At 35.9% G+C, this 10525-nt stretch overlaps 1 pseudogene; it reads right to left on the reverse strand.

Annotated features, from left to right (window-relative positions):
• Positions 1–1386: 1386 nt before the first annotated feature.
• Positions 1387–2350, reverse strand: LOC109676451 (olfactory receptor 7E178-like; annotated as a pseudogene).
• Positions 2351–10525: the final 8175 nt, after the last annotated feature.

Consider the following 10525-nt stretch of genomic DNA (forward strand, 5'->3'; position numbering starts at 1 on the left):
AACTCCCAGTGCCATAAAAAAAGAAAACTGTTGATAGGTTCTTAAAAATCAATATTTATGTGCTTATCATAGGAGAAAAATCTAACCTTACAATTTATCTAACCTTACTATTTATCTTCTTTAATATTCAATTGATTAATTAATTTCTGCTGTGGTAAGAATTGAACCTAGGGCCTCACACATGCTAGAAATGGTGTTAATCTCTTATCTATGCCTTATTATCTTATTCTTGGGTGGAGATTGAAGGCCATAACCAACTCAAACCAGGTATCATTTGGTCCTAATGGTCTGACAATTTTCTGCCTGCTCTAAGAAAATGTGGCTATGGTTTTCTATGAAGTGGTTCAATTTGTGTTTTCAGTCTTACTGATATCCTTACAGCACCACCTCACCACCTTACTGATTCATATTTAAATTACATAGTCAAAGGTCAGTTTTCTTTCATACTGCTATATGTACCTATTCTCCTTTTTTAATTGGTCTTGCCAGAGGTTTATTGCTTTATTACTTCCCCAAGACTATCAAAGTTTGCCTTAACTTTTTACACTATTTATGACTATTTAACTGAAATTTCTTCTTTTATTCACTATTTTAATAAACAATGCTTGCATTAATGTTAGTATTAATTTTCTGAAATTCTAGATTCAATACTTAACTAAAACATCTTTACATTTTTTCTAAAGTCATTGATATACCTTATTTATAACTTGAAAAAACCTCCACTTATGTATATTTGAATTTCAAGTTATTGCATAATATAAAAGGGAGAGGTTGCAGTAAAGATAGTTACCTAGAAATTACAAAAGTCCCTGTCTTCTGCCAGGTCCTTTCTCACATTTTGCTTGGAGATCACACATGCCAGAGTTCCAGGAAATTTTCCAACTCATACTTGTTCATTAAAGCTGAGTGTAAATAACATTCTCTTCCAATCCCCAAATATCCCAATATGAATTAGAAATTAAACACACTACCAGCTGAAGAAGAAGTTAAAGATCACTATGAAGTAAATATTTAGTAGTTACCTTGGATGTAAGGGAACATTATATACTTCTGCAATATAGGAAATATTAGGATGGAAATTTTGGAGGCAAAAATAAGTTATGGAGAACTGATTATTTTGAAATAAAATAGAAAAAATAAAACTCCTCATGACTAGAAGACTTGGGTAAAGGATAAAAGTCAAAATCTATGGTGAGGTACTAAACATAAATCCAAGTGACTATTACATAACTTTGGAAAATATCGTAATAATTTCTCCATTAAATTAGTGCTTCATAAGAGAAAAATTGAATAAACAGAAAGCAGATTGGTACAGAGCACATATGAAATGTGTTTAAGCCTAAGTAGTTCTTATCATTTACATTTGATTTTTCTGCATTTTCAGTTTTATGAACCAAAAGTCACAGCCCAGGTACTGAAATACATTATTTTTCTGAACCACTTCATGAGAGTCCTCTTGATATCCCTGTTCCTCAGGCTATATATGAAGGAGTTCAGCATGGGGGTGATCATGGTGTACATCACAGAGACCATTGCACCCTTCCTGGGGGAATGAGAGACACAGAGCTGAGGTGTACTCCAAAGCCAGTTCCATAAAATAAGCAAACGACTGACAGGTGAGAGCCACAGGTGGAGAAGGCTTTATACTTCCCACATACTGATGGAACTCTCAGAATGGAGGAAAAAATTCAAGTATATGAATAAAGGATCCCTGTGACTGGAACACCCACAAAGATGACAATGACAATATAGATTAAAGCATTATTACTATAGGTGTCAGAACAGGCAAGATTGACAAGTTCAGCAGTGTCACAAAAGAAATGAGGAATTTCCACAATTTTGCAAAAAGTAAGTTGGGAAACCACTAAGCAGTGTACCTGGGAGTCCAAAAGACTGATAAAATATGACATCACAACCAGATACACACACAGAGGCGAGGGTTCATGATGATAAAGTAGTGTAATGGGTGACAGATGACCACAAAGCGATCATAGGCCATCACAGTCAGAAGTAGATTGTCCAAACAACCAAAAAGTATAAAAAAGAACACCTGGGTTAAGCAACCTCTGTGGATGATGGAATTAGTGTGTGTTTGGATGTTTACTAGCATTTTGAGAACTGTCATTGAGATAAAACCAACATCAGCTAAGGACAAATTGAAGAGGAAGAAGTACATGGGGGTGTGGAGGTGTGAGTCACAGCTTATGGCCAGGATGATGAGCAGGTTCCCAAGCACTGTGATCAGGTAAATGGACAGGAAAAGTCCAAAAAGGATTGGCTGCAGTTCAGCATTCTCTGATAGACTCAGGAGGAAAAATTCCTAGATACATGTTAGATTCTCTGGTTCCATGTAGATTGGACACCTGGTAAAAAAAAGAAGTATGTAAATAGAAAAGAACTACAGAGGCATCCTTCTAAGCTTCTGTGTTTTGGAATATGAAAATTACCCGTGAAGTATTTACACTTAAGGACAATACATCTAAGTGCATTTGATAATGTTTGCAGTTGTGAGTTCTCCTTAGAATGCCTCAATTTTGGTGTACGCACTTTTTTTCTGTATTCCTCCACATTAGAGAAACTGAACAAAAGAATGTTAGAGATGCAAGGACATTATGCTTATAATATAAGAAATCCATGAACATGTTAAATGTCAGCCCCTGCTATTCAAAGCATGAACTTTAAAAAAAACCTCACTTTTCACTTTAATAAAAAATAATCCTATTAAAGGAAACTAACATGTTAAATATGTTATAAAAATTTTCTTAATCTGGGTTATAGCACTAGTAGACATATAACTACCTTAGGCGGGTGATCAATTTAAATCACATGTTCATATTCAGGTAGCATTTCAATTACTTTTCATGGTGCTTCTATTTGGTTTCAGACATTCTTCTTTCATGGTGATTAGTTTCCATTGAAATGCTTCCAATTTCTGGAAAGTGTTTTCCTGTGTGTGTGTGTATGTGTATATATATATATATATATATATATATATATATATATATATATATACAAATATAAATGTTGTCATTGATTAGTTATCATTTTTGTATGTTCTGATAAGTGCAAAAGATAATATTGCATCCAATAATCCTAAAGTTTACACTAATTTGCCATGTAGCAGTTATGAAATATCAGTGTATTTGAATTAAAGCTCTATCTATATTACTTATTAGAGCAGGTTTATTTTTTGTTGGTTTTGCACATCTCAAAAAACGTCTCACACATTGCTTGTTGTGGCTCATGATGGCTTAGTAAACTTCTTAAATAGTTCTTTATTACCAAATGTTCTTGAAAAGCTTTTCTCATCAAATCCAACCTATGTGTAGTTCAGAAACCTATGTGTAGTTCAGAAACCAATGCCAGAATCAAAGCCAGATCTGATACTTTACCTGAGCTTTCCCAATCTCCTAAATTAAGCTTCTTGGTAATACCAAAAGTTTTTCTTCCTCTTAGCAGAGAAGTAATGGGATTCAATTAGCAGAGAAACAAAATGGAAGCAAATGCAGCATAACTTCTTCTTTTAGTGATAATATAGGTTCAACTCAGGACCTCGCATTCACTTGTATGGCATGAACTCTACCACTTAAGCTACAACACCAAACTTCTTTGCTTTGGTTATTTTTTGCACAGGCTCTATTTTTATGCCCAGGCTAAGTTGTACCACATTCCTTCTATTTGTGCATACAGACTTCCTAGAGGGGTTGTGAAAATAAATTTAAAAAGAAAATGAAATTCATCCCAAAGAATGGACTATTCATCATTTAAAAACTTCAGGGCAAAGGCACATTCTACAAAAGAAGCTTGAAAAAACATTGGCCTAAATGAAAATAAGACATGTAACAAAATAGTCTTTAGATCATTTTAACAGAAAGTAATTTATAGACTTCACGTTAAATGGAGAAACAAGGAGGGCCCCTGGGCCACCAGTAGCCAGTGCCCAGACGGCTTTGGAAACACGGACCAGGTGAACTTCGCGGTACCACAGTACTCCCACAGACAAGCCTGGGCCAGAGCAGCATAGCCCCCCTGGACAGACTGACATTCCACCTGGGGAAAAAAAGAGAAACTGAGTAATAAGCAATAAGAACAGTAAAGACACTGGGAAAGAGGATGGGGCGCCCTGAGCGCTGAAGATTGGGGGAAGGGAATCCTTCCCAGGACTGTAAATAAATAAGCCGGGTGGGCCGGAGAGGCTCTGGCAGGAGTGGGGGTGCACGCCCAGCAATGAGGAGTGGGAAAGCTTGTGAGAGTGGCGAAGGGAGGAAAACTCCACAGGAGAGGAGGGAAGACCCACTTTGGATGACAGGAGCAGCAGCACTGCCCAATAATCAGGAGCAGGAAAGCTTGTGAAAGTGGCAGTGGGAGGAAAACTCCACAGGAGAGGGGGGAAGACCCACCTCCCACATGAACTCTAAATAAACATGCAGGCCTGACAATGCAGGTGCAGTGTCACCTTTCCGGTGCTTGGAAAAGGAAAAGCCTATAGCAGAGGCCCCTGCACAGGAGAACTCTGAACAAACAAAGCCTGTGGGGTCAGGTGAGTGCTAAGCTCACCCCAGAGATCTGCATAAACAATGCCTCAAGCAACAGCAGGCTGACAGCAGCGGGCAGGCAAGCCACAGCTGCAGATGCCATTCCCAGAACTGTCTTCAGACTATTTTTTTCATTTCCTCCCTACCTTTGATGAGAGAACAACCGAATTACACCTGCAAGCTGAAAAACTTAGTGAAACTGTATTGCATTTGAACTTGGGACACTTGGTGGGTTTTGTGTGTGTGTGTGTGTGTGTGTGTGTACAGTTTTGTTCTACTTTATGCATCCCCTTTGATGAGACAACTACAGAACAACATCTGAGGCACCATCTCCAGGATTGGAGACTGAGACAGACACCCAAATTATTAAGACTGAAACTTTATTGCATTTGAACATGGAGGTTTTCTTTTTTTTAAATTTTCTATTTTCGATTTTGTTTTAATTCATTTTTATATATAAGTATTTCTTTCATTTACTTATTTTTTATTTTTATTAATATCTTTTTAATTTTTAATTTTTAATTTTCAATCCTCTGTCTGTCTCTCTAATGTCTGTTCAGCTTACTGTCAATTAGTACTCTAACACACCCTGTTTATACCTTTAAAATTTTCTTGTCTGAAACCTTGTTCTGCTTTCTCCATTTTCTCTGTGTATTTGTTTTCTCCTTTTCTTTAACTTCTTAACTTCTTTCTTTCCATCTCATCTCTTGTTATTATTACAAGCTAGAAAATACTAAATAACGCACAGTACAGGGACAGTAACAACACAAAAGACATTGACGGGGAGACAGAAAAAACAGGGAAACCAGTTTCCCCACAGCAAAAAATTAGTACAGGAACCAGAGGGGAATGAAGAAAACAGAAACTCAGATCCAGACTCCAACAAAATGAAGATAAACTATGCCAATGGACCCAATGAAGCCCGCAAGAATAATTTAAAAGAAGACATAGTACAAGTACTCAATGAGAATTTTATAGAGATGATACTGGATAGGGTCAACCAAAATGTACAGGAGACACTCAAGAAATTACAAGACAACAAAAATAGAGAATTTGAAGAAGCAAAAGAAGAAATAAAGGAAACCATAGAAGCACTGTATAAACACCAAAGTGAAACAGAGAACACAATTAATAAACAGACAACACAGTGGTTATGGGAGACTTTAAAATCCATTATCATCAATAGATAGGTCATCCAAACAAAAAATAAATAAAGAAATCCAAGATCTAAAATATGCAATAGATCAAACGGACTTAGTAGATGTCTACAGAACATTTCATCCAACCTTTACACAATATAAATTCTTCTAGCAGCCCTTGGAACCTTCTACAAAATAGATCATATCCTAGGGCACAAAGCAAGTCTCAGCAAATATAAGAAAATAGAAATTATACCATGCATACTATCTGATCACAATGCAGTAAAAGCAGAACTCAACAACAAAAGTAAAGAGAAAAACATGCAAACAGCTGGAAACTAAATAACTCATTACTTAATGAAAAATGGATCATCAATGAAAAAAAAGAGGAAATTAAAAAGTTCCTGGAAGTCAATGAAAATGAAAACACAACCTACTGGAACCTATGGGACACAGCTAAGTCAGTCCTGAGAGGAAAGTTTATAGCCATGAGTGCTTATATTAAAAAGACTGAAAGATCCCAAATCAATGACCTAATGATACATCTCAAACTCCTAGAAAAACAAGAACAAGCAAATCCCAAAACAAATAGAAGGAGAGAAATAATAAAAATAAGAGCTGAAATCAATGAAATAGAAACCAAAAAAACCATACAAAGAATTAATGAAACAAAAAGTTGGTTCTTTGAAAACATAAACAAGATCGATAGACCCCTGGCAAACCTGACTAAAATGAGGGGAGAAAAACCCAAATTAGTAGAATCATGAATGCAAAAGGGGAGATAACAACAAACACCATGGAAGTCCAGGAAATCATCAGAGACTACTTTCAGAACCCATATTCAAATAAATTTGAAAATCTTAAAGAAATGGACAGATTTCTAGATACATATGATCATCCAAATTTGAACCAAGAGGAAATTAATCACCTGAATAGACCTACAACACAAAATGAAATTGAAGCAGCAATCAAGAGTCTCCCCAAAAAGAAAGTCCAGGACCTGATGGATTCTCTGCTGAATTCTATCAGACCTTTAAAGAAGAACTGATACCAACCCTCCTTAAACTGTTCCATGAAATAGAAAGGGAAGGAAAACTGCTGAACACATTTTATGAAGCCAGATTACACTTATCCCAAAACCAGACAAAGACACCTCCAAAAAGGAGAAATATACAACAATCTCCTTAATGAACATTGACGCAAAAATCCTCAACAAAATAATGGCAAACCGAATTCAACAACACATCCAAAAGTTTATTCACCACGACCAAATAAGGTTCATCCAAGGGATGCAGGGGTGGTTCAACATAGAAAATCAATAAACGTAAAAAACCACAATAACAGAAGCATAGACAAAAACCACTTGATCATCTCAATAGATGCAGAAAAAGCCTTTGATAAGATCCAACATCATTTCATGATAAAAGCTCTAAGAAAACTAGGAATAGAAGGAAAGTACCTCAACATTATAAAATCTATATATGACAAACCTATACCAGCATTATACTTAAAGGAGAAAAACTGAAACCATTCCCTCTAAAATCAGGAACCAGAAAAGGATGCCCACTATCTCCACTCCAATTCAACATAGTACTGGAAATCCTAGCCAGAGCAATTAGGCAAGAAGAAGGAATAAAAGGAATACAAATAGGTAAAGAATGTGTCAAAATATCCCTATTTGCAGGCTACATGATCCTATACCTTAAAGACCCAAAAAACTCTACTCAGAAGCTTCTAGACATAATCAATAGCTATAGCAAGGTAGCAGGATATAAAATCAACATAGAAATATCATTAGCATTTCTATACACTAACGATGAGGAAACTGAAAAAGAATGTATGAAAACAATTCCATTTACAATAGCCTCAAAAAAAAATCAAACCTAGTTGTAAACCTAACAAAAGATGTGAAAGACCTCTACAAGGAAAACTCTACACTTCTGAAGAAAGAGATTGAGGAAGACCATAGAAAGTGGAGAGATCTCCCATGCTCATGTATTGGTAGAATCAACATAGTAAAAATGTCGATACTCTCTAAAGTAATCTACATATTTAATGCAATTTCCATCAAAATTCCAATGACATTCATTAAAGAGATTGAAAAATCTACTGTTAAATTTATATGGAAACACAAGAGGCCACGAATAGCTAAGGCAATACTCGCCAAAAGAACAATGCAGGAGGTATCACAATACCTGACTGCAAACTATATTACAAAGTAATAACAATAAAAACAGCATGGTACTGGCACAAAAACAGACATGAAGACCAGTGGAACAGAATAGAGGACTCAGGTATGAAGCCAGACAACTATACAACTTGTCTTTGACAAAGGAGCTAAAAATATACGATGGAGAAATAGCAGCCTCTTCAACAAAAACTGCTGGGAAAACTGGTTAGCAGTCTGCAAAAAACTGAAACTAGATTCATGTATATCACCCTATACCAAGATTAACTCAAAATGGATTAAGGATCTTAATATAAGACCACAATCTCTAAAGTTGATACAGGAAAGAGTAGGAAATACTCTGGAATTAGTAGTTATAGGTAAGAACTTTCTCAATGAAACCCCAGCAGCACAGCAACTAAGAGATAGCATAGATAAATGAAGCCTCATAAAGCTAAAAAGCTTCTGTTCATCAAAAGAAATGGTCTCTAAACTGAAGAGAACACCCACAGAGTGGGAGAAAATATTTGCCAACTGTACATCAGACAAAGGATTGATAACCAGAATATATAGGGAACTTAAAAAACTAAATTCTCCCAAAACTAATGAACCAGTAAAGAAATGGGCAAGTGAACTAAACAGAACTTTCTCAAAAGAAGAAATTCAAATGGCCAGAAAACACATGAAAAAATGCTCACCATCTCTAGCAGTAAAGGAAATGAAATTAAAACCACGCTAAGATTCCACCTCACCCCTGTTAGAATAGCCATCATCAGCAACACCACTAACAACAGGTGTTGGCAAGGAGGCGGTGAAAAAGGAATCCTCTTACACTGTTGGTGGGAATGTAAACTAGTACAACCACTATGGAAAAAAATTTGGAGGCTACTTAAAAAGCTAGACATCGATCTACCATTTGATCCAACAATACCGCTCTTGGGGATATACCCAAAAGACTGTGACACAGGTTACTCCAGAGGCACCTGCACACCCATGTTTATTGCGGCACTATTCACAATAGCTAAGTTATGGAAACAGCCAAGATGCCCCACCACTGATGAATGGATTAAGAAAATGTGGTATCTATACACAGTGGAATTTTTTGCAGCCAAGAAGAAGAACGAAATATTATCTTTTGCTGGTAAATGGATGGAATTGGAGAACATCATTCTGAGTGAGGTTAGCCTGGCCCAAAAGACCAAAAATCGTTATGTTCTCCCTCATATGTGGACATTAGGTCAAGGGCAAACACAAGAATGGGATTGGACTTTGAGCACATGATAAAAGCGAGAGCACACAAGGGAGGGGTGAGGATAGGTAAGACACCTAAAAAATTAGCTAGTATTTGTTGCCCTTAATGCAGAGAAACTAAAGCAGATACCTTAAAAGCAACTGAGGCCAATAGGAAAAGGGACCAGGAACTAGAGAAAAGGTTAGATCAAAAAGAATTAATGTAGAAGTTATCACACACAAACAGGAAATAAATGTGAGTCAATGCCCTGTATAGCTATCCTTATCTCAACCAGCAAAAACCCTTGTTCCTTCCTATTATGGCTTATACACTCTCTTCAACAAAATTAGAAATAAGGGCAAAATAGTTTCTTCTGGGTATTGAGGGGGGTTGGGGGAGAGGGAGGGGGCAGAGTGGGTGGTAAGGGAGGGGGTGGGGGCAGGGGGTAGAGATGCCCCAAGCCTTGTATGCACATATGAATAATAAAAGAAAAAAAAGAAAGTAATTTATATACAACAACACTAAAATATGGAAACATTGATGGGAAATAACATTTATCAATCTGATGACAATTTTAGCCTTTGGTCAATGAAAATGCAAGGATTGGAATCACACAAGCATAGCAAGCAACATTTCCTTAATGCATAGATGACGTGGAGTATTATTTACTATTCCTATTTTTACTGTGTACTGGGTAGTGATCATAATAATAGTAATAGGTAACAATAAAGAATCTTTTTCTTAGTGCATGACAATACTTACAATCCTTTCTTATATGTTAGTATGTCAAAAGTACTTATGTTATTATCACAGAAGTCATAATTTCAAGAGATTCATATATACTAAAGAGTTTTTTGAATTGTACATGTTGACGATATTACTTGTTACTCCAATGTCTTACATACTTTGGCCCCTGGAAAAATTCAATCAATTATGTGCTGATATTGTCAATATATCTAAACATAAATATCCCTGAAATCTTTATAGAAATGGACATCCCATGATATATTTCCATGAAAATTCCTATCCTGAATCATGAGTAGTATTGCCCTATGTCACATTTCTAAAGCTGAATGCCAGTACATTGCTGTTCATGGACAATCTTATTATTCACAGTATTCATTTCATAAGGTTCTTATGAAAAACTTTGACCATTTCCTCCTTTACAGATAAACTTATCCAATGCCATCATTTCTAATCCATGCCTTACTACTGTTTCCTAGTTGACAATAAATTGCTGTAAATGTGGAGGGTTTTAATTAAAGTTTGGTATATCTGCTACTTGGTGAGAATTTTTATGAATGCCACAATGTACCCCACCGAACACAACAACAATAAAAAAAATCTTTTTATTGTAGAAGAAAAGATCAACCTTGGTATGATTTAAGAGATATTAATACAAATTCAAATTCATAATTTCCAACCATATATGTGTAAATATCTCAAACTATCT

This window comes from Castor canadensis, chromosome 14, assembly GCF_047511655.1.
Source record: "Castor canadensis chromosome 14, mCasCan1.hap1v2, whole genome shotgun sequence".
NCBI lineage: Eukaryota > Metazoa > Chordata > Mammalia > Rodentia > Castoridae > Castor > Castor canadensis.